The sequence below is a fragment of the Zonotrichia leucophrys genome, chromosome 1 (genome assembly GCF_028769735.1).
Source record: "Zonotrichia leucophrys gambelii isolate GWCS_2022_RI chromosome 1, RI_Zleu_2.0, whole genome shotgun sequence".
Classification (NCBI taxonomy): Eukaryota; Metazoa; Chordata; class Aves; order Passeriformes; family Passerellidae; genus Zonotrichia; species Zonotrichia leucophrys.
This window is the reverse complement of record NC_088169.1, coordinates 109279985-109304502: the sequence shown is the minus strand read 5'-3', so window position 1 is coordinate 109304502 and position 24518 is coordinate 109279985. Positions and strand designations below refer to the sequence as shown.

The 24518-nt window shown below is 38.6% G+C and overlaps 1 long non-coding RNA gene across 2 annotated transcripts in view; it reads left to right on the top strand.

The window, feature by feature from the left end:
* Positions 1-698: 698 nt before the first annotated feature.
* Positions 699-24518, top strand: part of LOC135443231 (uncharacterized) — an 89862-nt gene continuing 66042 nt past the window's right edge. For both annotated transcript variants that reach the window (XR_010438903.1, XR_010438901.1), the window contains exon 1: positions 699-885. This is a non-coding gene — a long non-coding RNA (uncharacterized LOC135443231). The remainder of the gene's footprint in view (positions 886-24518) is intronic.

Below are 24518 nucleotides of genomic sequence, written 5' to 3'. Positions count from 1 at the left end.
CAGTCAGAACCACTCTTGTTTATGCAGTCTTTGAACTTCATGTCCTCCAGCTCTACCTGAGCTCTGGTTTGTCTCACCTGTCCATTCCTGTAGGTACACAGTTTGTGATGATTGGGAGTGGGGCTGGGCTGAGCCTCATCCCCAATGGGCTACAGCTGTGAAAAGCAGGTGAGCAGCATTGAAGGTAATGAGCCATGGAGTGCCCAGGGGCACTGACCAATCCCAAAGGGAACAGAGGGCACACAGGTGCAATGCATTAACATCAGGGTATAAAAGGCTGGGCTGAAACAAAAGAAGGGTAATTGCTTGCAGCCTTCTCGCGAGGTAAGGTGTTACTCTGTATGGGTTGAAGCCTTCTGTAATTTTATAATACTCTGTGATTGTGGCTATTTCAAATGTGACGTGTGCTGTGACACATTCCCACTCAGATAATGTGCCTGTAATTCTCTTGGGTAGCCTGCCTCCTCTTTCCTTATCTCTGTGCCTCCCTGTATCTACAGAGGCCTTCTGCCCCTTTCTCTGAGACACCTGTTCCAGTGTCTCACCACCTTCATAGTGAAGAATTTCTTCCTAATATCTAAGATAAACCTGCACTCTTTCAGATTGAAGCCATCTCCCCTTGTCCTATTACTATAGGCCCTTGTAAAAAAATCCCTTTTTGACTTTCTTGTATGTTCCTTTTGGGTACTGGCAGGCTGCTGGAGGGTCTCCCAGGTGCCTTTTCTCAGGGCAATGAGCCTCAGTTTCTCCTCCCAGCCCTATCTGTGACACCCACACCTCTGCCAGGCTCACAGGTTTGGGAGCCCAAGCTTGCTGTGAGCTGTGCCTTCTGTTGGTGCCTCTGCTGCTCTGACTTACTGATTGCGTGGACTCCACACCTACACTGTGAGTAGTTTTTGGGTTTGGTGTTTTTTTCAATTCTTGTCCTGTCTCCTGGATGGTTCACTGATGTATTACAGGCTACTCTGGTTTTGTTTCCTGCTCTTCCTGGGTGGATGTCCTGGACAGTCCCTGGGTACAATTCATTACGTGATTTTTCTGTCTGTTGGCAGAGCTTGCCACTGCCATCATCTTGCCATGGTTAGGTACAGTGAGGTTGTATGGATTTACCCAGAGAAAATTGTCACTGTTCAATGTATTTACATAGTGTGATGAGGATTTGGGCTGTGTAGTCAGTGAGAGAGCAGTGCATGGTGGTTTACCTTGACATCAACTAGTTAAATATTCATTTTATTACAGACATTTTCTGTGACAAAGGTTGCCGTTGCACTTGCTATGGTGGTTTTTGTTATTGTTTGTTTTGGGGTTTTTTGTGTGTCTCTATGCACAGGGCACATAAGAAGATAAAGACACAAAATGATTGTTTAATTTTAATTCTGGTAGTTATCTCTGTTAATTAGAAATTACTTAATCAGATTATGTTGGATTAACCTGAGTGTTGACTGATGGTAGATATATGCAACAGTATGGCTTCCCTTTCTAAAGGAAACTGTTCTAATAAAAATTTTGTGGGTGGATTATTTTGTTCCTCTTTTGCTGATGGCAAAATGGAGTTTTGTACTGATGGTGTGAGAGCATAAGGAAGGCTGTAGTAAAAACATCTGTGTTATTCTCAAGTATTTCTCACTGTGCTCTGAAGGAAGACCTTGAGGTATTGTCAGGGACAACAATGCAGCAAATAATGTGATGGGCTTATGAGCACTGTGATTTCTGACTTCATTCTAAACAGCTGCATTGTGGTAAATTAAAAGTGTGAGCAGTGTGTTTTGCTTTTGTCACTATTAAAGCTTAAATGTGATTCTCCGGAGACAATGAAAAACCTTAAGTTTTTTGTGTTTGTTTAGGTCCCTAGAAACATGCTAGGTTTCTGCATGCCTTAGGGTTTGTTTTTGGATGTATTTTATTGTTTGAAAACTCTTATGGAACCCCTGATTCTCTAGACACTGTTATGGCTGTATATTTTTTTGGTTTTTTCAATCTAAGTTTTCTGCCAGTGATCATGGATACAGATTCTCATCTAAGCTTACTTTATATATTCACATTATCTAATGTATGAAACCAGATAAAATAATTGTGATTAAAAATAATACATGGTAGATCCAGTACATTAAAAGTGCTTCCCTTTGCATCTTGGCTATCTGCATTATTGTAGCTAGTCCAGATCTTGGCAGATAGAGTAAAAAAAATAAATAGGAGACTTCACATTTTCTACTAGGTTAGGTGGAATTTTCAGTGTCTTAAGTATTTCAAGTAGAAGTGATTATGTGAAATGTTTAACTTCTGGGAACATGGTATCCTTGAATGATTCCTAGATGTCTACTTTCTAAAGATTTTGTGTTATAATTCACTAAAGAGTCTGGTGTTTGCCTTGTGGAACACTGACTGCTCTCCCAGAGTTCTTGTTTTAATTTCAGAAGGTGAAACTTCTAAATAGCTTTATTTCTAGAACAGATGGGGAGTAAGGATGAAAAAAATTATAATTTGCTACTTAAAACCTAGATAAGAGCAAGACAAACTTTTCTTGTTCTATACTTTTCCCGTGGTACCTTTCAGAAATAATTTTAGGTACTAATCTGTGGGAATAGAAAGCCTGGACTGGAGTACTTTGTAATGCAGAGATGATCGTGTCAGTGGCAAATTCCAGATCTTAGCATCTGAACAGCCTGGTCTGTAATCTCTGTTTGGTACTGAGGCACTGCACTCTTCATCAATTTCTGTAGTTATTGGCAGAGACTCCCATGTTGACATATTAGAGCTCTTTTTCCTCACTTAAAAAGAAAGGTGGCTGTAAGAATTTTCTATGTACACCTTGGCATCCTGCCTTTTGAACCTCTATAGCTAGCAAAAATAGCTATTGTGCCTTTTAATGAAGGAGGTTTGTGATGTGGTGCTCATCATAACAAGGCGATATTTTGGGACTTGATGTCCACTTTGCTCTGAACCTTAAAAGTTATGTCATATATAGTCTTCATGAAAAGATCATGAAAATGTGATCTAGAAAATATTTTCTGTGGAAACAAATATTTATTTTGAAAGAGTGTGGGATAAATCAGATTTCTGTTTTTCTATTTTTATTTCACCTGTATGGGTGAAATGAGCTAAATGCTGGTAGCCTCCAGCATTTAATTCATAATTAGGATTATATGAGCTTAAATTCACCTGAAAGAGGTTCATGCTCCTGTTAATTCACTTTGGTTCAGATGTTAATGTCTGCTCCACAAAGAAATCCAAATTGAGGATGAATCTACTACCGAGCTTGCAATGAAACTGAAGCTGAATCATAGTAGAAAAATGTCCCTTGAAAGAGAAGTGGAATATTTTATGGTTTTTGTTATTCAGTGTTGTTATGTTTTTACCAATGACTGCTTTCCTGTCCTCAGTGCAGACTGCTCTTAGCTTGTGGCTCTTAGAGAACTCTGTCAAATACAATATTTTCTCAACTAGTTTATTTATTGATGTGGTTGGATGCCAGGCTGGGCATTGTGGATGTGACTCACTAAAACTCTGTCTGAATTGTAATAGTGGAAGGTTTAATTTCACTGGATACTGGAAATCTGTGCTTCCCAATCTGCTACCTTTGCCTTTTTTCCCCCACTTCTCTTTCTCCTTATATCAATCTCGTAGCTGATGCATCATGACACTTTAAAAAAATAAATTATTAGATGCATTAAAATTTGCTGTACAAATAGCAAAATATAGAATTAAGATAACCCTCCTGAGAGAGTCATATCCCCAGGCTTCCTAATTACTCTATGAAGATATCTCCTTCAGCAGCTTCCACTGGCTCAAAGAGGTCATGGGGGAATTAGCTACTGCTATTTTTGAAAGTCAGCAATTACATTCTCCATCTACATAATCATGAGTTACATCATCAGTATTCTGCCCACTGCCCACACAAGAGGGTTTTCCATCCCCAATGATATAATAGCTGTAGTAAAAGAAACTTCAAATCAAAAAGGGTCAGAGGACCTTAAAGCTATGGCTACTTAGACCACATTAAAATATCTGACTCTGTCTGAGACTTGCTGCACCTGGAATTTCAATTTGACTCTTCTGGTTTTTTTTAAATTATGTTTTTCAACTTTAGTTTCATTTAAGTTAATGCCACAGTAAACCTCTATGGAAGACCTCACCACCTGTTGTTGTAGTGTGTTCGTTAAGTTCATTTAATTCCTCCCCCATTTTATGTATCTGCTCCCCCCCATTTTGGCAAAAATGGTTCTGCCCTCCTCAGTTTTCCCGCCACAGCCCTGCCAGTTATATTGTCAATCTTTTAGGTTATATAATTCCTCCTCCCCTTTTTCCCTTATATGTATGCCTTTTCTCCTCCCTGGGCCAAGTCAATCACCCTCCCACTCCACCTAGCATTCCAGAAGCTTCTCCTCTTTGGGGGTTGTGGTTGGCTGTGGTCCCAGGAGCCTTGTACCTATTGGGCTCTCCACTATTGTAGAAAGCGAAGGGAGACGACCCATCCTCTGATCAGCATTGAACTCCGATTTATTCATCCATCATGCTCATTTTATAACAGTGTTAATTAAGCTCATACATATTGCAAAACCCGAGCTCATCATAGGTTACAGATCACACATTAATCCCTCCTTTTGTTTTCAATACCTGTAGTTTGTTATTGAAACCAAGATTTGTTTTCCCACCCTGATATGAATGGTTCTCAAAGCCTTCATGTTTGTCACTTTTGCTTTCCCAAAACTTAGCCAAGGACAAGATATTTACCTGTTATGAAAAAACAGCCTGAGAACTTTGTTGTTTACAGAAACAGGCTTTGCGAATTTGCTCCTCACAGCTGCCTTTTACTTTTCCATCAGCTGGATATTTTCATGGCCTTTTTTCCTTCAAGCCACATCTGAGCAAAATTCTCCAACACACTATGTCATTTGTGTTAAGCTCATCCCCTCTTCTTCCCCTATTGGTCTTCTGTAAACCCCTCCCGGGTCCACCCCTTCCCTTTATAACCCTGATGCACCTTTTGTTCTGGGTCATTCGCTGGTACATCAGGGGGTCACTCCGTGGTTGGCATCATGGGTTTTCCAATAAACCTATTTCGCCCCCAGCGAGTGTCCAGCTCCTTCCTTCTCGTCGTTTAGCAGCGATCCAGTCTGCAACCAGCACAGCCCTTACGACGCTGAGGGGGGCTGGAAGGATGCAGCTGGGTGTTGGCCTTAACCTCAGCCAGCCGGACGCTGACCTAGAAGGCCAGCTACACCTCGCCGCAACCTGTAATTTCTGGGAATTATTATTAGGTGCATGATTTCAAGAATTTCTCTTGGAAGTTGTATTTATTTCCTCTTCTGACTTCTTCTCTAAAATATATGCACTTCATAATTTTATTTGGCATTTTACTGACAAGAATTCTTCCTTCTACTGTTTGTCATCTGACAATGTCTTATGATTTGTTTGCTCAAATGATGACCTATAAAACTACCCATAAGTATTCTACTAATGTAGTATAATAATATAAACAAGAGATCTCTTAGACGGTATCTTGTATTTACTTTTATGTCTTATTTAAAATTTGCGTCATGTCTTATATTTTCCCTTGTTTGATTTAAAGAAAATAGTTTATTTGGAGAAAGCAAACAAACAAGCCCTTATATTGTATTCAAAGCCATTCTGCTGTTTTGTCTGGTTTTCCTTTCAGTATTTTGAATCTTTATTCATAGCATACTTAAGATGCACAGTCTGTTTAATATTTATATTGCTTACAGTCCACTAAACAGAAAATAAGCTTGTAAGATTTTTCTTCTTTTGACATCTTCGCAGGGTTCAGTTGCTCATAAGAGTAGTTTGAAGTGAACAATAAAAGTTAGACAGTTCAGCATCTCTAGTTGGAGAATTCTAATAGTGAAATAAATCAACAGTGCAAGTGTATGGACTGACTACTAAACATGAGATAAAGCCATGAACCACTCTAGGAAGTTCTTAGGGTTAAGAAAGTTAGTCTAACTAAGACAGTTGATTTTTCTCCCTCTCTCCCCACCAGTAAAGTGATTCTCTTTTATCAAGTGTACCCTGACCTCATACAGTATGTTATTTAATATAGATCTCTATATCTTAAAAAAAGAAAGCAACCAAATAAAACCAAGCAACTTACTCCCTATCACATACCACATTTATCCATTCCACCCTGATAGAGTCACACCCAGCCAGGGAGTGTCAAGGGCAGCAAAACATGCTCCTATAGACATGTCAGTGATAAAAGGAGGAATAGGAAAAAATCTGCACCCATTTTGCAAGGACACAGGAGACCTGGTTACCTGGGACATGGAGAAAACTGAGTTAGCTGATGCACTTTTGTGCATCCTTCTCCACTGTCAAGTGCTCCAGCCACACTGCCCAGAAGGCAAAGGCAGGGGCTGAGAGGAGGAACAATCCCCCATCTAAGGACCTTGGAGGTGCACCAGTCCATGGGACCTGATCAGACACATCTGTAGGTCCTGAGGGAACTGTCAGAGGAGTGGCTAAGCCACTTCCTACCCTATTTAAGAAGTTGTGGCAGCCTAGTGAAGTTCTCAGTGACTGAAAAAGCATTCCTTGTCTGCTGTGTTCACCCAGCTTTTGTTCACTTCTGTAGTGCCACAGCTGCAAAAATAGTCTTCAAAGTATAAAAACTGGAGTTATATTTATTCCATTAAAGGTAAAAAAATAATTTCCAGCTGGAGCTGACAAATAATTCATTGTGTGGCTTTTGTTCATGCACCTCCTACTTCTTTTTGGAATTGTTTTCTTTGGAAACTCTAATGAGTATGCTTCTAATTTGACATTTGAAATGCAAACCTTGTCGGTTTCCCTTTTCTCAGTATTCAGACCAACTTTGTTTTGTGGAATATGTTTGTGATTTTTATATTTAACGTGCTAGAATATTAATGAATATGCATATGCACGCATTAGTGTATAAACATTCTTGTCATGGTTAGAGTGGCTTGAGAAGAGATAATAGAGAAAACTGTAAGAAAATAACCTGAAACTTCTTAATTAATGGATTTCTGGTTTATCAAGATCGCATTTTCATGTTTGTTTTTTTTTTCCCTGTGGTTTTCTTCTGCTGATTGAACCAAGACCATTAAAGTAGGTTAATATCCCACGTAACTTGAAGGACATATTACTAATAAATAATACATCAAGACCCCTATTTTTATGGAGCAGGCACAGAAGATTTTAGAAATTCAGGGACAAATGTCTGGATAACTTTATCAACTATTTATCAGTTTAGCACAGGCATTCTTACTGAAGCCCACTAAAATGGGAAATGACATAGATGATGCACCCTCAATGCTTCAGGAAGGATCAGACTATCTTTCCCTGTGAATTTACGAAAATAATTCATTTTTTTTTTCACCTTTACATTATGAGGAGACAGAGCTTCTTTAGATTGTACTCTAGATGAGTAGCTGAAAGAAGCAGGGCTTTATTAAGACAGAATTTTAACTTGAGGAGGAGATGAGTTTCCTTGATTTTTATTTCCCTTTTTGGTGAATGACCTTCAGTGTCATTCAAGCATAAGTTTCTCACTGCTACTACAAGGGAAAGAAATTATAGAAGCTGGACTTTTTGGCTGAAGCTCAATAGATTCTAATGCTTGAGGCAATAAAAATATCTGAAACAAGATTATGGGAGTTAGCTGCCACATACAGCTGGACTATGTGTCTGCTTGAGCCAGACCCTGAACTTTTATTGTCTCCATAATGGACTCAGTTGAATGTTATCCAAGAGCTGGGTTGGGTCATTTCTGAATGCCTCTTGCTCCTGCTTTGTCTGCTGTGCAATAAATTGTGTGATACCTGCTACTTTTAGCTAATTATAGTGAACTAGCCTCAAAAGGTTAAAAGGAAAGGTTTTGTTTAAAGAAAAAGAAAGGAGGAGGGGCAGAGGGAGCAGGAGGTGCGAACAGATGGTTCTTGATCAGTAGGTAAAGCAATTTGTCTAAAGAGGAATGTGGGATTTGTGCTAGAGACAATGTGGTAGTTTTCTTATATTTTTAATTGAAATATGTCTTTATTTTTCTCTCTTTTTTGCTCAGCTGTTATAGACACAGCTATATTGTTTCAACCATGGACTTGCTGGTGGATGGATTAGTTTAACTGTTGTGAATTGCTGAAATTCTCTTAAATAATTATGAGCCATATTTTGGTTTATTATTTGGTATCCCAGAATAGGTTTTATTATTAAATTATGTAAAGTCAGAAGTATTTGATGTCTTGGATGACATGCAGATTACTTCTGAACTCTAGGAATCACAGCAAGTCACAAGAAGTTGTATTGTTACCCCTGAAAAATTTCCATTTGATAGATATTTCATTCCAGAATATGTATTGGTGAACTGCCTGCTGTACATCTTCTGACATAATAATAGTCAAGCCTGTTTGTTAATAAGTTAAATTCTTATTTTTCCTTTTTTTTTTTCTTGCTTAAAAATAATAATGCAGCAAAAATAGTGAATGTACTTTTCACTATCTGGCATTTGCATAGGGAATTTGGCATAAGCATTTATGATTTTTTCCAGATTTTTTTTTTTGTGTGTGTGTTTTTTTTCCCTGCTTGCTTGGAGATTTTCTGTTGTTGATGTTTTTTTGGGAGGATGGGCGATGGATTTTTATTTTTCTTTGCTTGTTTTCTTCAGTTGTGCTGCTCCTTCATGCAACTTTTATACAGAACATTTTTCTGTGAGTGACCAGGCAAACACATTTCTCCTAATACCCTATTTAAGCACATAACAGCTTTGAGACACGGACTAAAAATAGGCTGGAAAAACCACTTTGGGATAAATTTTTTACACAAAAAGTAGTTAGCCTGTGACTTTTTCCTTAACCATACTTCAGCCTGTCTCTAAAAGACACCATGGCTGTTCCTACCATGGAGGAGTGATTGCAAGGGGCTTAACGTGTCAGTTCCACCTGTGTGCTTGTATGATTTGTGGCTTCTGTAGCTGATGAACATTAAAAGTGGGTGTGGAAAATGGCAGCTCAAGGAGTAGTGCCAGAAAAACAGCAGAATTCATCCCTGATGATCTCAAGAAACTGGAGAAAAATTGTCCTCAGCGTTCCATTCTGTGTAGAATCAGGGCTCTTGGTACCTGAAGGTTTTTCAGTGTGTTAGCATTGCAGCAAACCAACAGATGCATCTGGTAGAATCTCCAGAAATCAAAAATATCTTGAACAATATCAAGAAAATGTTTGCCTGTTGCTTTCACAATCCCCTTATTTCGTTTTGCTTGCATGCTAGTGACTTGAAATGAATCAGGTTAAATGGGAAGATATTTCTAGATAAATGAGAGTGTTAACTGGTCTGAGTAATAAATTTTCCAAGCAAAATAAATATTTAGAAGGATCTGTAGTGTATAATTTGTAATTGTTTTGACTAAATAGCATGTATTGGCAGAAAGTAGGTTGGTTTGTTTAAGAAAAAATATATCACAATAGTAGATCACATAAAATCTTTCACTTCTTAAATTAATTTCTAAGTTTGCTGAAAATTATCATTTTTTGACCTTCTAATTTTGGCCAACAATGATTCTTGCTTTTCAACTGTTCATTTTCTGATTTTGAAAAAGGATCTGAAATAAACTGGGCAAAGTTTGAGATTGGAGTTTTCTTGATAAATCTGTCAGTCTGATTGTAATATTTAACCAGAAACACATTTTCTTAGAAACTTCAGGTGCTTGAAAAATTAAGAAAAAAAAAAAATCTTATCTGAGTTTGACTAGGAGTAGTATCCCTAAAAAATATTTTTAAAATTTCTGTTCACAATATATATTTTGGGAAAAGAAAAAACAGGAGATCTTTCATTTTAGAAATTAGATACTTCTTTTATTCTCCAATTTTTCCATTTAACTTTAAAAATTAGTTGGATCTGGCTGACTTTCCAGTGGACAGTAAAATCTTTGTGTTGGAGGCATTATTTACTTGTAGTGTGCCTCTCATGCTGGAGTTCTGCTCTGACCAGACTGCTATAGGAATTACTTCAGCAAGATTTCAATGAAATGGTGTTCAATAAAATATATAAGATTAGATACTTTTATGTTTATATGTATATATATATATATCCTGACATATTCTATTGCAAATTATTAAATATTAACTAGCTGTGGGATATATCTATGTAAAGAGAAGAAAAACCATACAGACTGCAAACACTGTATTATTTGCATGTTATTTTAAGGTATACCTCTGTTTCAGCAATCGTAGAAGAGATGGCAGAATTTCAAATTTTATTATTATGTCTTTGGTATAAAATAAGTAAAGGACTGGTGATTGAAATTTTTTTTGTATTTCTAAGCAAGAGTTTAAGGTTTTCATTACTTCAATTGGAATGTTATGCCAATTATGACAGGTAAAACTCAACTGTATTGTGTTCTTTCTATTCTCCCCTCCCATCGTTAGAGGAGGAAAAATTACCTGATTACCTGAGCTAGAATAAGAAAAAAAAAATTCTTCATATGAGAACTTTGTGCCAACAGAATCTTGCATTAACCTTAATCATTTTCAGTCACATATATCCATTCTAATACAAACTTATCTGTGTGATAATGGTAGCATGGAAACAACTGAACTGACCATTCAACTGGTTTTTTGTGGGTTTATTGGGTGGGGTTTTTTTGAGGTTTTTTGTGGGTTTTTTTTTTGTTTTTTTTTTTTTTAGTTTTTCCCTTGGTGGTGGTTTTTTTGTTTGTTTGTTTGTTTGTTTCTTTAGCTTTCCTCTATGGGGATGAGGTATCCATGTAGGATCAGACAAGGTCACAATGTGTTTTTTCTTTAGTCAGGAAAACCTACCATAAGAGAAACTTTGGACGGTGCCTTTGGTTGATGAGTTTAGCAGAAGACTTGTCAATTTTAAGCCAAGACCAAATGTAAAGTACTTTCCATGTATTTTTCTGTTTTGTCTTGTCTCATAAGAAATACAAAAATGAAGGTAATACGTAAAATTTAAGGCAAATTTTCTGTATTATACCTACAGTCAAATTCATGTATTAAAATGAACACAGCTTTATATTTATATTTTATCATATATATTTATATTTACAAATATAACCTGCTGCCATGTCCAGAAAGATAAAAAATGCAAGCAGGAAAAATAGAGTAGGAATAATATTATAATACTGAGTCACAAAGTGTAGAGGGAGTTGGGACCTTCATTAGATCAGTTCTTTATGTAGTCCAAGGACCAAGGACTCAGCATTCCCAGAGTTATTCTGTCACAATATTTAATATGCAAGACACATGAGCTCATTAGTAGAGCTCAAAAATCTATCAAATTACGTTTAGTAAACAACTTGAGAAAGACTCTTCATCTCTCATGCCTTTGAAGGCAATTGGATGGGGGGGATAGGGGGAGAGGAGCCCAAAGGTCTCCAAAGCTTTAGTTTTAATTAGTCCAAAGAGCAACCTTCCTGTTGAAATGTTATTGGCTATCATGGCAATCTTATTAAATAAATTACTTTAAGTTATTTCCCATGACAAGCCTCTGATAAAGCAATGTGTTAAAAATGTGTTGCCCACTGCAAGGAGCTCTGTTGTGGCTAAGCTGTAGAGGGAGTTGAATAAATTTAAGTTCTTGTATTCCACATACTGAGGTAGATACCTGATTTTTACAAAGGTTTTAAGGCACAGGGGATGATAACAGAAACTCTTTATTAATCTTTAAAATAAAAGGTTTTGTTTTTGCTGCAGTGTGCGATATCATGATATGGTGTGCATGGCCTCATGTGAGTTCTGTAAACCTTACGCACAACTATAATTCCCTCTGGAGTAGATTGTGTGAAATGACATGGACTGAACACATGCAGGGTTTTGATGGCACTAGGTGTCATTTGCTTCATCATTTCTAATAGTATTCCTAACCTCAGAGTTTTAGAAGGCTATTCCAAGGATTGGCACCACTTTGATCTGCTGTCTCTCTATTTGTCTTTATAACACTTGGGCTAGTTCCTATATTTAAGATGAGTTTTTCTGTGAGATTTGCTTGAAATTTCTCTTTTCCAGATGAAGTGATGATGAATGTGCCCATATTCATTCAAGCATAGAAAACTTTGTGACCTGAGCTGGTATATTTTTATAAATATACCCAAGACTAGGGTGCATTGCAGACTTACCACATTGGTAAGTGTTGGCAATATTTCTTTATTGTTTTCCATTCATTGAAGACAGTGTATTATCACACACACACAACAACAATAAAAAGACCCAATGCTGGTGCTTCTCACTTCAATTTTGGTAGTGCTGGAGCTGCTGGGGTTCTAGGATGTAAGAAAATTTGTGAGCTTCTGAAGGCTTGACACTGAGGTATCTCAAGTTATATTCATTAAGATAGGACCACCCCAAAACAGAATTACTTAATTTCTCTATATCTTTCTTCCTGCTAGTAAACTAGGGTGTGAAAAGAAAGACTTTGCCAAGTGTCAGCTAGGCTTGGTAGTTTAACCCTCCAGTTCCCTTCAGTCTCCACTGAGGGTCCTACTCTCCTGCATAGGATTTGTTAACATGAGAGTAACATTTCCCTCCATGAAATAATTCTTCTGACCCTCTCTTCTGCTATTTGTAAAGCCATTGACTTGCTTCCTGACCACAAAACCACCTAGGCTATGAAGTAATTTTAAATGTCAAGAAATTCTTTAATCAATTTTTCTAGGAATGAATGTAGATAGTGGGCGATGATTTGGATCCTTGGAGTAGCAGGTAAGGCACTTGCTGTTTCTTTACATCTATTTAAACACAGCCCTACTGTTTGAAGAGTCAATATTTTAGTAGGTCACACAACCTTCTAATTTCTGCTTCTTCTTTAGAATCATTATAATGACACCAGCATGTAATAATCCTGTTTGGTGGGGGATTGTGTTTGGTTGGGTTTTATTTGGTTTCTGGAAGGATTTCTTGGGTAGAAAGGGCGTTTCAAATATGCCAACCAAGAGGTTTATAGTAGCTTAAATATAAGCATATCAGAAATTCCTAGATCATTTGAGAATCTATACTCAGTTTTTCTTAAAGGAGATCCATTTTGGGGGCAGGAAAAAAAAAAACAGATCAGCATAGTGAAAGTGACTGTAACACACAGGATATTTATTTTAGAAATTTGATTGACAATCTATTAGTGACTTCACAAGGGAAACACTTCATGATCTAGTGCTGCCAAAGTAGTGGATGGGGGATAAACTAGCCATCTGAAATATTACTGGTAATTCCTTCTTTTATCTGTCCTCTTCCATGTTTTTCAAATAAGTAATCACATTAGGAAAGAAATCTTAGAGCGCTGAACATGGCAAGATTTTTTATATGATTGCATAGAAGCCAGCTATATAAAGCAATATAATACATTAGAAATGTTTGGTAAATAAAGGCTTTACAGTCAAATCCACTGCAAGTCTAGCATGTGCAGGTTTTGTTAGGCAACAGAACAAGGTTGAACAAAGAAGAACAGGTTGAAACCCTGATTCTTTTCAGATTCATCTCTAAAATGTCTTTTTAGCAGATCAAAGCCTCCCAGCTGGATTAAACCTTTAACTCCCCCACTGGAATTCTCCTCAGATCTCAGAGATCACAGGTAGCTGATTACAAAACAACAGATACCTTCACTGCAGTTCTATATCAAGCCACAGCACTCTGTAATTTAAAAGCTGCCTTAATGCATCTGCATTTAAAAACATATCATGGATTTAGGAAAAGACCTGCTAAAGTTGGTTAACTTGATGCCATTCAGACTTTTGTGAGACAGGCACATACATATACAGGCTTTTAACAGTAATGCATTGATATTTTCCCAATGAAGTTGGCAAACTGTCTTGAGATGCACTGTGTGCTCAACTTTAAAGCAAGGCTTATGGCTCTGAAGACTTTGCATATGCACTGCTGTGCTGTCAGCTGCTGGAGGGAATTCAAACTCCTACTCTGCAGCGTGCTGCTGCTGCTGGGAGAATGCTGATGACTCCTGCCTGGGTAGTGAGATGTTTATGGGTAGTGAGATGTTTATGGCTTGCTCTTTAAGCCTCTCCATGCTAAATTTATGTAACTAACGACGCACACGTCCCATGGCTTGGTTGATGCTTCTCTCTTCCTTGTATCATTTCTATTCATCTCTGTGTATTGTTGAGGAGGGGAAGCAAACTAGTTTTATAAGACCTGTGTAGTTTTGCAACTGTTTGAACTGATGAATGTCACATGTTTATTAATTAATAGGCTTGAAGGATCATTTTATTGCTTTTTTCAGGGTTCCTTGCCACCCTGGCCACCAGGTGTTTGAGTGTCAGATCATTTTGGTCTTTTCTGCTCATTCTGACAGTCGCCCTTTTGGTGAAAGAGCACCTGGCAGAACACATTGCCTTATGGTGAACTTGGGTAATCATTCTTTGCTCCTCCTTCTGCCATTAATCCTGCTCTGTCTTCCCTCCCCAGCAGCTCAGGGATTCAGTGTGATGCCGGGAAGTTAGGTCATGTTTGTGACATGTGAATGAGAGCTTAGAGATGCTCTGGGGACTGAAGCTGGAGCTTTAGGAGAGCTGGCTGAAAACCTCTTGTGGGCACCCTTTCAGGTAGGTTAAAGCAGATTTTGAGGAGAGATCTCCCTTAACCTACCTGAAGGGGTGCCCACAACAGGTTGTAAGGCAGCTGTGAAAGACTGGCCACTGAAGACAGCCTTTTATTAGGTAAAGCAATTAAAGAATGACAATTTAGGCTGAATAAGTTATTGCTGGTATTTCCCAGATGAGTTAAGTTAATAGAGTAATAGCCTAATTAAAACATTTCTTGTTTCTTGCTCTGTTCTTGCATGTTTGGGACAGGTCTTCTGGGAACAGCATGAGGGAAACTTGCTTGGAAACATTTCCTTCTGTGATTATGCAGTGATTTGGTTGTAATGACATTGTTAAAACATGGGCTTCTGAAAAGTCTAAATTCTCACTTGAATGCCTTCCAGCTCTGCACTTCCTTTTTCTCGGTTTTTGTAAACCCCCTACTTTTTCTGCTTTAAGATGATTTATGCTGTTCCTAACCAGCCTTCTATTTATGTGGTTTTTAAATAATAGTTATTGAGTCATTTCTCATATTTATCATTGAGAAGAGTTCTTTATTGTAAAGGTGAAATAGTGGAAGTTGGAAGAAAAAACTTGCAGGGTGAGGGTGGTTATTAGCACATGTACAGAAATAAAAATAACTCTGCTATTTTTATTATATTTTATTTATTTATTTTATTTTATTATATATATTTATTTATAACAGCAAACACTTCTCTGGAATGGTAGCATTCAGTTATTAAGTCAGCCAGATGCTGTATCCTTAGAATATGCTCAAAGACTGAGGTATCTGGGAAATATTGTTCTATATTTTCTCAACCATTCTGTAATGGTGGAATTTTACTGTCTTCTCTTAAATGTTGCCTTTTATAATAGAGTGGACCTACCCCTTTTTTCTCAGTCTTCTGAAACATGATAGCCTTGGTTTCATCAGAAAGTGAGGGGAGAGGCTGATCCCTCACTCCTGTGCTTCTTCCCTGGGTCACATATCCTGTCCTAACATACTTATCTTCCTCCAGCCCAGCTAGTGCTTGTACAGCTTAGTTATCTTTTCCCTCTGACATTTTTGCTGCTGTAAGACAGAAGGAAAATGCACACAAACGTGCTGTATTGTTCTGTTCCAAGTCTTTGTCTTGAGATTTTTCTAAACCTTTGATTCTCTGAATTTTTGTGCACATCAGGTTTTTGAAAGCTGTGATGAAAACAGGATAGAACAGGATTTGACTGAATCCTAGACTTCTCTTAAAGGAGGAAATAACCTTGTTAGGTGCAGAAATGAAACTGATATAATAGTGCTAAGTATGACCTTTGTTTCTTTTTATGAGGAGGAAAACAAACTGCAGTCATAGGACAAAACACTATACCATAAATATTAAATCTACCATTTTCAGGAAGATATTAAGTGTGGATGTGGCACTTGAGAACATGATTTAATGGTAAATGTGGTGGTGGTGCTGGGTTGGCAGCTGGGCTTGATTTTAAATATGTTTTCTAACTTCAACAATTCTGAAATTCTATGTGAAGGCAAAAAAATTTGCTAAATTATTCCGTTTTCATCTGGTGCTTTAAGTGGGAAACCAAAGTGAATGGACATTTCCTTGTAATTGTTATGTAATTCCATGCTGATATTTTTCTGTCAGCTTTCTCATGCTTAGAGATGATTTTCTGCATGGATCTGATAACTTCAAGAACATGATACTGGTTTTTAAGTGAGAGTGGGGGCGATAAGTACAGACACACAAACACACAGAAAGAAGTAAGTTACTATCTGTTCATTGCCAGTATTCTCTGAAGATCTTCAAGTTGCAGGTGGTTGGTAGCTGACACATCTTTAGTTGCTGCTTGTTCCATATCAGCATTCTCTTGGGGAAGAAAACATGAAAACAAAGTGTTTTTCTGTTAAACTTGTGCTAGCAAAGAATATTGGTTGTATGTAATGTAGGGCATCTCTGTTCCTCTCCCTCGTTGCTTCCTCTTTCATTTGTTTTCAGTAAATGAGAACAAGCTCTATCAAAGATGTCTTACATTTTGAAGGTAATCCCTTTGGAAATGAACAAATGAGACATGCTTTCTTGGGATACAAGGTCTTAAAAGCTTTTTCTCCGTCCTATTTTCAGACACAGTACATTTTAAAGAATAAGATCAACATTTTATCTTTTGCTGTTTGGCAAATGCTGAGCTTCATCTTTTGTCCTGTGATTTCTGACAAGGTCTCAAGGTGAGTAACTCGGGTTTCTGTTTGTGCACACTCAGGTATAACGATGTTTTCTGCACAGTTCTGAGAACAAAAGACTGTCCTTTTTAAATGGGAGCAGGGTTGCAAAGCTCCTGAGGTTAAATCTGTATTATGAGTGCAGAATGAGAAGCCAGGCTGTTGCTGTTGCTAGCCAGCCTCTGTAGGTAACAGCTTTAGCAATTTCTTAGACACCTCTGTGCAGCTGCTTGAGAAGTCTTGTCACATCTAAATCTCTGTAACTAGAGCTGGTGCGGGCAAGTCCCCTTATTCACCAGTTGCATTAGAGAAGGTGGATGTAACATTTAATAGGACCAAAAAAAAAAGAACCAACAAAAAGCACACCTTCCACAGCAGCCCCATCTCAAAGGAGTGAGATGCTTTTCCACAAAAACAGCTTTCTAGAGAAACCTCTCCAACATTCCTTCTAAAACCCAAAATCCCTCAAAACAGATGTAATGCTAAGGTGCACTCTAATATCTCACATATGCTCTTTTCTGGGAATCTGCGTGCTATGTTCCCTCTTGAGTCTTTGATGCACCCAGGTGTGCTACCCTGCCCCACCTGCAGGATAGGTGTTTCAGCATGGAACCATCACTGAAAATAAAATTTTGCCATAGGATTTGTCTCTTGTAACAGAAAGAAAACAAAATCTGTGTATGAACAGTGTTTTTAAAATGAAGCATTATTTTAGAGTGTTTCTTGATGATGAAAGGCTGTTGGAAGTTGACAGATCTCTCTGAAAAAGGGGGGGGAACCCTCACAAATATTTATTTTAATTAAAAAATAAGCAATCCAGAAGCCTGTTATTTTAGATCCCAATCAAACCTTTTAGGAGTAAAGGAATGATATCTTGCGAACTTTCCCTCCTTTCTTGCAACTAGTGCACCAACTTTGGGAAAGGCAATAATGCAAAAGAGCATGAGGCCAACTACATGTTCAGTATTGTTGTTGAATTAAGCCCTCCACTTTTGAATGAAGGCATTAATCAAATTGATTTCCTTAGCAATCACACAGAATGGGTCAGGTTGGAAGGGCCCACAGAGGGTCTGCTAGTCCAACCTTTTTCCGGGGTTATAAATCCTTCTCTCTTTAGCTGGCACTTCTGCTCTTCTCAGCAATCAAATACTTTTTTTGTCTGACATACTCAAAATAATTCTTGCCATCTTCAGAAGAGGCCAAAAACAGTTCAGAGAGTTCTGAAGAAGTTATATGCATTTCAACAAAGGGTTTGTGATTTATCCATTTTGAAGGGGGATGCAACATAAACTCTATATTAAAAAAAATGTAGATGTGTACACATGAACTCTTTTTGTTCTTCATTGGCTGTGGTTTTAGTTTGTTACCATAGGATGTGTACCTCAGAGTTTTTTCCATGTTGTTTTATTCAAAAATCTGGCAGATGGATTACAAAATGATTGTCTTGATTCAAGATATGGGCAAGTAATTCCTTAGAATTCCTCAATCATCCTGCTTTAAAAAAAGAAGCTCAGATCTGATATAAATCCAGCACTATGAAATAACGCAGCATTCCTGTGTTCTTTTGAACTTTCCACACAGTGTGAACTGATGCCACAAGTAGTCTGTTTCTTCTTAAATGTAGGTTTATTTCTCAGGGGTAAGATGCCTGGAAGTTTCAGCATGCAGCCTTGAAGCTTGTGAGGCTTCTTCCTTTTAGTGTTTTCAGGAGCCTTAATACAGATGGCAAGCATTGCAACTTCATTTCCTTGACCAATTTCTTAAAAATAAACCATTAAGCAGCAGTTCTTTCTTGTCCCCAAGGTAATCACCAGTGAATTTATTAAATGACTTTTGATTTGCAAGTAATGCTGTTTGATGTTTTTGTGTTTCATAACAGCAGTAACTTTTGTGCAAATCAGGCACAATGTTTTCTTACCTTCTTGGAATATTAAGTAAATGTAATTCTGTTTGTTAAGGAATTGCTTCTCTTCATCATTTCTGGTTTTTTAAGTGGATACTCCATACATCAACTTAAATAACATCTCTGGAATAACAATTTTACTGAATGCTGCAAAACCAGGTGGAAATGTTTTTTATACTTGTCCCCTTTCTTTTTGTGAAAGTGATCTGGAAAAAGTTTTGCCTAAGTGCTCGCAGCTCTAAACTGCAGAACAGTGTAAACTTTAACCCTGCTGTTGACTTGCAAATTGCAGGCCTAAATGCTATAGATAAATGTAAATATTTACAGGCCTAGTTTGTTAACTGGCAAGTCTGGCACTTTTTCGGAGCAGACAGTTGCAAAATGGTCTAAGCAGGAATCTCATGTTGCAGCTCCTTGTCCTAATGACTCTGAACATAAATTCTGATGGGCACCCCTAACTGTGAGGAAGAGGAACATAATTGTGATTTATACTGTGAAAGGTTTAAAAGCTCTTTTCTTGGCCAGAGCAGGGTGATACACATATTTACAGCCCATAGCCACATGTGTCATCTTTGTTTTCTTTCTGCCTTGGGATGACAAAGCTTGCCTTTCTCAATGTTTTGGTTGGTTGGCTGATGAGGAATTTTTCCTTCTGGTGTAGAGAGGTATTTGAGGAGGCCTCAGTCAGCTTTTTACAGTGGGACACCAAGCTGGTGCAGAGGGGAGGTGGGCACCACTCTGAAGTACCTGTTCCTGCAATGTCACATGGGAAATAAAGGGCCCATAAAAGGCTTAGGGAAGAGGAAAACCACTGTTGGCAGAGTTGCTCTAAGTGCATGACTGGGCTGTCATTCTGTTTTTCATGCTGTGTTAAAACAATACATAACACTTTGTCAGATACGTCAGTCTTCCATCAGCCACGGATGTATTTCTGTATTTCTGTTTTTCTTTTCTCCTTTTGGCAGTGCCTCTGTCTCTCCTTCAGCTGAATTGCTTGTAGGTTTTAGTGTTACCTGGAAAGAAACACTGACCAATCTACTGCCTACCTTCTCTCATTTGGCTTGAAGGCTGTGGGCACAGGCATCAATATTTGTGTTGGATCTGGCTGAGATGGACTTAATCTTCTGCCCAGCAGTGCTCATTTAATTATCTCCATAGCAGCACTCACAGAGCTGTGCTTGTTATTGGTATTTAGAAGGATGCTGGTGGCACACCAGTGTTTTGGCTGCTGCTGAGCAGCATTGGCACAGCATTATCACCTTCTTCTACCTTCCTCCTCACAGCTAGGCTGGGAGTAGGCAACATCTTGAGAGAGGACCCAACCAGGACAGTCAATCCAAACTGACCAAAGGATATTCCATCCTGTAGGGCATCAGCTTGGCAATAGAAGTTAAGAGAAATGGAGTGGAGAGGGGCACTGGATCTTAAGATGTTTGTCTTCTGGAGCAGCCATTATGTCTATAGCAGCCTAGGAAGTGGCTGGACATCACCTGCTGATAGGAAGTAGTGGAAAAATATTTTGTTTTCCTTTGCTTCTCTGTGTGGCCTTGGTTTTGCTTTATTAAGCTGTTGCTATTTTGACCTGCAAGGTTTTATTTTTTTTCATCTTATCCCACCCCCTGCTGCCTCCTGCTGAGGAGGGGAGTGATAGAACAGCTTGATGGGCTACTGATATCCAGCCAAGTTCAATCCATGGCAATATTGTATGTCAGAATAAGAAGTTCAACAGTAGCAGAAAACCTGGAACAGTCATTGTTGCTATAGTGACAAAATCAAGCTAAATAATTAAAGTCCTTTTTTTCCTCAGTATGCAAAGATCATTCCCACAACCTCTCCTCCTTCTGTGTGAGGTTTGGAGATGTCCTGTGAATTTGTATGTTATCTTTGTGTGAATAGGACACCTGTTCTTAATTTTGAGTTGTTAAGGTGATGGATGTCTCAGATGGGACTGCATGTTCAGTAAAGCCTGGCATTTTATGCTGTTTATGTCTCGTGTAGGGGACTAAATAAATGCTAATTGACTTCCTCACTCACTCTTTCATTAGAAGGTATTACTTTGAAATAGGTAAGAAGCAAAATGTCCAAAAAGACGAAGGATGAGTGGAGTGGTCAAAAGGTGCAAAGACTGCCATGCTCTGCCCTACAGGGTGCTGCTGGCCTAGGGACACTCTGCCAATGGGACACACAGCAAGCAGGACACAAAACACACCTCAAACAAAGTAACTTTTATATTGCCTTTCTCCTGATGTCTTCTGTGTTTGAGCATGCTGGCTTTAGGCACTTCCATGTGTGAGCACATTGCAGTGCAGCATGGAAGAGGCAGGAGTGGCAACTAAAGGATTAACCTGCAGAGAGAATTGCTGTGACAGATGTCACTGCACTGGCTACCCCAGAATGCTCAAGCACAGTGTCAGAAGCCATATTGGAAGGGGGTCTGATGTGGATTTCATGAAACTTCTGACTTGGGTGGAAAAATCCAAAATGTGCTGACCCAGGTCATGAAATTACCAAACAAATTTTTTTTTGTGGAATTTTTTCATTAGCTTCATAACACTTGCCATGAGTCTATTGGCAGTGTGAGTTTCCATGGCAGCAACCTAAATAATTGTTGCACTTGTGTGAAGCCCTTAAACTAGAGTCTCAGTCTACCTCAGAGTGACAAGCTTTCAGAGGCCATTAGCTCCCTGTTTTCTTTGAGAGGTCTCAAGTTAGCATGCTATTTCTGCACTTGTAGAGAGAGATTTTTAGGAGAGTGACTGCTGGTCATTCCCAAGCTGTTACTTGCTGTCTACACAAGTCAGTCCTGCTTTGCTGAGTTAAAAGGGAGCACCATTAAAATGAAGACATTCCTGGAAACTGACAGGAGAAAAAGGACTAAGGAATCTCTGCTCCTACTGGTCAGTGGGGCAGAAAACTATGACAAATGACAATGCCAAAAAGGCTGAGATGGCACTGCCATGGATTGCCCTGTTAATGCAGCACCCCTGTTTTCTAAGTCTCCAGTGTGATGCCTCCAAGGGGACTCAGGCGCTGTCTGATGTCATTGCAGGACTGCTCCCTGCAATTTTTGAAAGATGTCGTCCAGGGAGAGGTTCCTTATTGCAGAAAGTAGGTAAACTTCACATTTCTCTTCAAAAATCATTGTATAGCAGAACCATCCAGGAACACAAAGGACAAGGCGACTAGGGACAATCATAAAATCATAGAATATCCTAAGTTGGAAGGGATCCAACAAGGATCACTGAATTCCAGCTCCTCCCTGGGGAACCTGTTCTTGTGCCCAGCCACCCTCTAGATGAAGAACATTTTCCTGATATTCAGCCTAAACCTCCCTTGACTCAGCCTCAGGCCATTGCATTTGGTCCAGTCCCTGGTCACAAACAACAAGGAACCTCTCCATGGACATCACCTTTCAAAAATTACACTTCCATCACTGTTATTACAGAATGATCAGGACATGTAGAACCTGTTGTTGCCTTTTTCCCAACCTGGAAGTGAAACTTGAGATAATTTTAGTAAGGAAGTAATATAAAAGAGGATATTTATTTGAAAGCATTCAGGGACAGTTATGGAAAAATGTCCACAAAAACCTATCCCCCCAGGGGTGAGTGTGTTTTTATAGGTTTTAGAAAATCAGCATAATTGATGAAAAGCACCAATTAGGAGGACAAGTGGTGATGCAATTCCCGCTAAGGTCAAGCCCCTTTGGTGCCCCCCATTCAGCACTGGCTGTGCTCTGTCCATGAGAATGGATCTCAAAGAGTTGCTCTCAGCCTTGGCTCCCAGGAAGTACCAAGACAGCACTGGAGCCTTGGACCTCCTGGGACTTGGGGCTCTGGAATTTTTGTCTTTCTGCCTAGGGAAAGGCCATGGAAAATTACTGGGAAAACTAGTCCCTAACACAGTAGGTGACAGAGTTACGAATATATGTGTGAAGAATACATAGAACATATCAAAGAAAAAAGGCAAAACCCAAATGGTATTATTGTCAGCAGGGCAAGCATCCTTATCTGTCTGTTGAGGGAAAAAATAAAGCAGCTACATGTCAGATGAGTGGCTTTGCCTTGTATTGCATGGTTTTCTTTTCTCTTGTATTTTCAGATGACTCAGACTAGGGCTAGAAGGCATTGAAGTCTTGAGATTAGGAATTTGTTTTCTCAGGATCAAATGAAGTTTAGTTGTGATTCTCATAAGGCTCAAAGAGAAATTCAAGGTGTTTCCAAAGTTAATAGGAATGCTAAGGACAAGATACTTGGGAGCAGATTAATCTGGGTAAGTACGGAATAGAAGAGAAAACATGGCACAGAAGAGCAAAAAGGGTGCAATGTAAACAGATTTTTTTCCTTTCTGCATACTTAGACAGCAGGGAGAAGCACTTTTGATTTTTTTTATTTTTTTTCCCTTTACCCTATTCAGGTGCATTTTCTTTTCCTGAAGGGGTAGTTTTCAGTCTGCCTTCTTACCTGCCACTCTGATTGTCAAGGTCTCTTTTATAGCATTTCTGTCAATGTGCCACTGAAAGAGAAAATATTTTTTGATAGAAGCATGGAGTATTTTAAGGCAAAATTTGCCTTCTGTTTGGTTCTCCTGGAGAATAATTTGCAGGAATATCATTGAACAAAGACATTCTAACTCATTATAATTACTCTGGAAGCAACATGCTTGAGGGGGACCCTGGGGAAAGCAGGAAGATGTACAGTACACGGATATGTCGGAAATCACAAGAAAAATGTAGTTCTGGCCACCAATTAATGCAGACTAATTGATTATGCTTTAGTTGACCTTGATTATCCATTAGAGAGTGTCAAATGGAAAGTCAATATAAATGACAAAATGTAAAAGTGCATGTACTGTGAATCAGGTACATTAGTGACATCTGTCGAGAGTTCAAAATGCTGCTCTAGAAGAATGTTCAGGATTTCAATGCTTTTCTCTCTGATAACTTTTTATGCTGTGTGACAAAGTGCCTCTGGCAGGGATACAAACCACATCTTAAAAGGTAATTAGAGTCAATGTATATTTTTCTTTAAATAATTCCTTTGAACACATGGGTGTGCTTTTTTGGAGAGAATACATCCTCCACAAAGCATAATAATGTCTTGGTAGTGCAGGGAAGTTCTGAACAATGACACCTCACAAATCCATGTCCTTAGTGTCAAAATTAATGCAAACTATATATTGAAATTTAATGTAGTAAAGAAGTTTTGTTGGCTGTGTGAGTTTTTATATCAATAGTCTGAGAATCCATATCTAAAAGCAGGAGAATTAGAGATGTATTAAAATCAGCTCTATGCAGAAACGCAACTTACTATGGAGGTATTTTTTCTCCCAAGTTCACACCTCTGTAAAGAGAGAGGGAGTTGTTGATGGAGTTGTTAGACTAAGGTAACACAAATACCAGGAGGAAGGAGACTGTTTTCCAAACAGCTGACAGTCAATCTGCCACTTCTTCTCACAGTCTGGATTTCTTTCCTTCAGGTAGCTAGCCAAAATTGTGGTGTTTGCTCCTGAAACATGTCTTGAATCTGTACAGAGAAAGCCCAAAAACTCACAATTTGCTCATCTTGCCTTGGGCCAAGCTTAGTGATACTGAAAACAACCCACGGGACATGGAAGCTGATCAGAGTGGTACAACTGTGTGGTGCATCTCTTGAGCAGCCCCTATGCATCATATCTGCACAAAGCTGATATGATTTAAATGAGTAATTATGTCCACAGAGTAGTTTTTAGATAGAAGTTACCTGATGATTTAGCTGTCTCTGGGATTTTTGCCCAAAGCTGTATTTCACCCTGAGAAAACTGTGAGCTAAGATGATAGCAATCTTCCTATATATTAGGATTATATTCAGACTGTAAAACCTAGATGATTTCATGTTTCTATAATGGAAGTG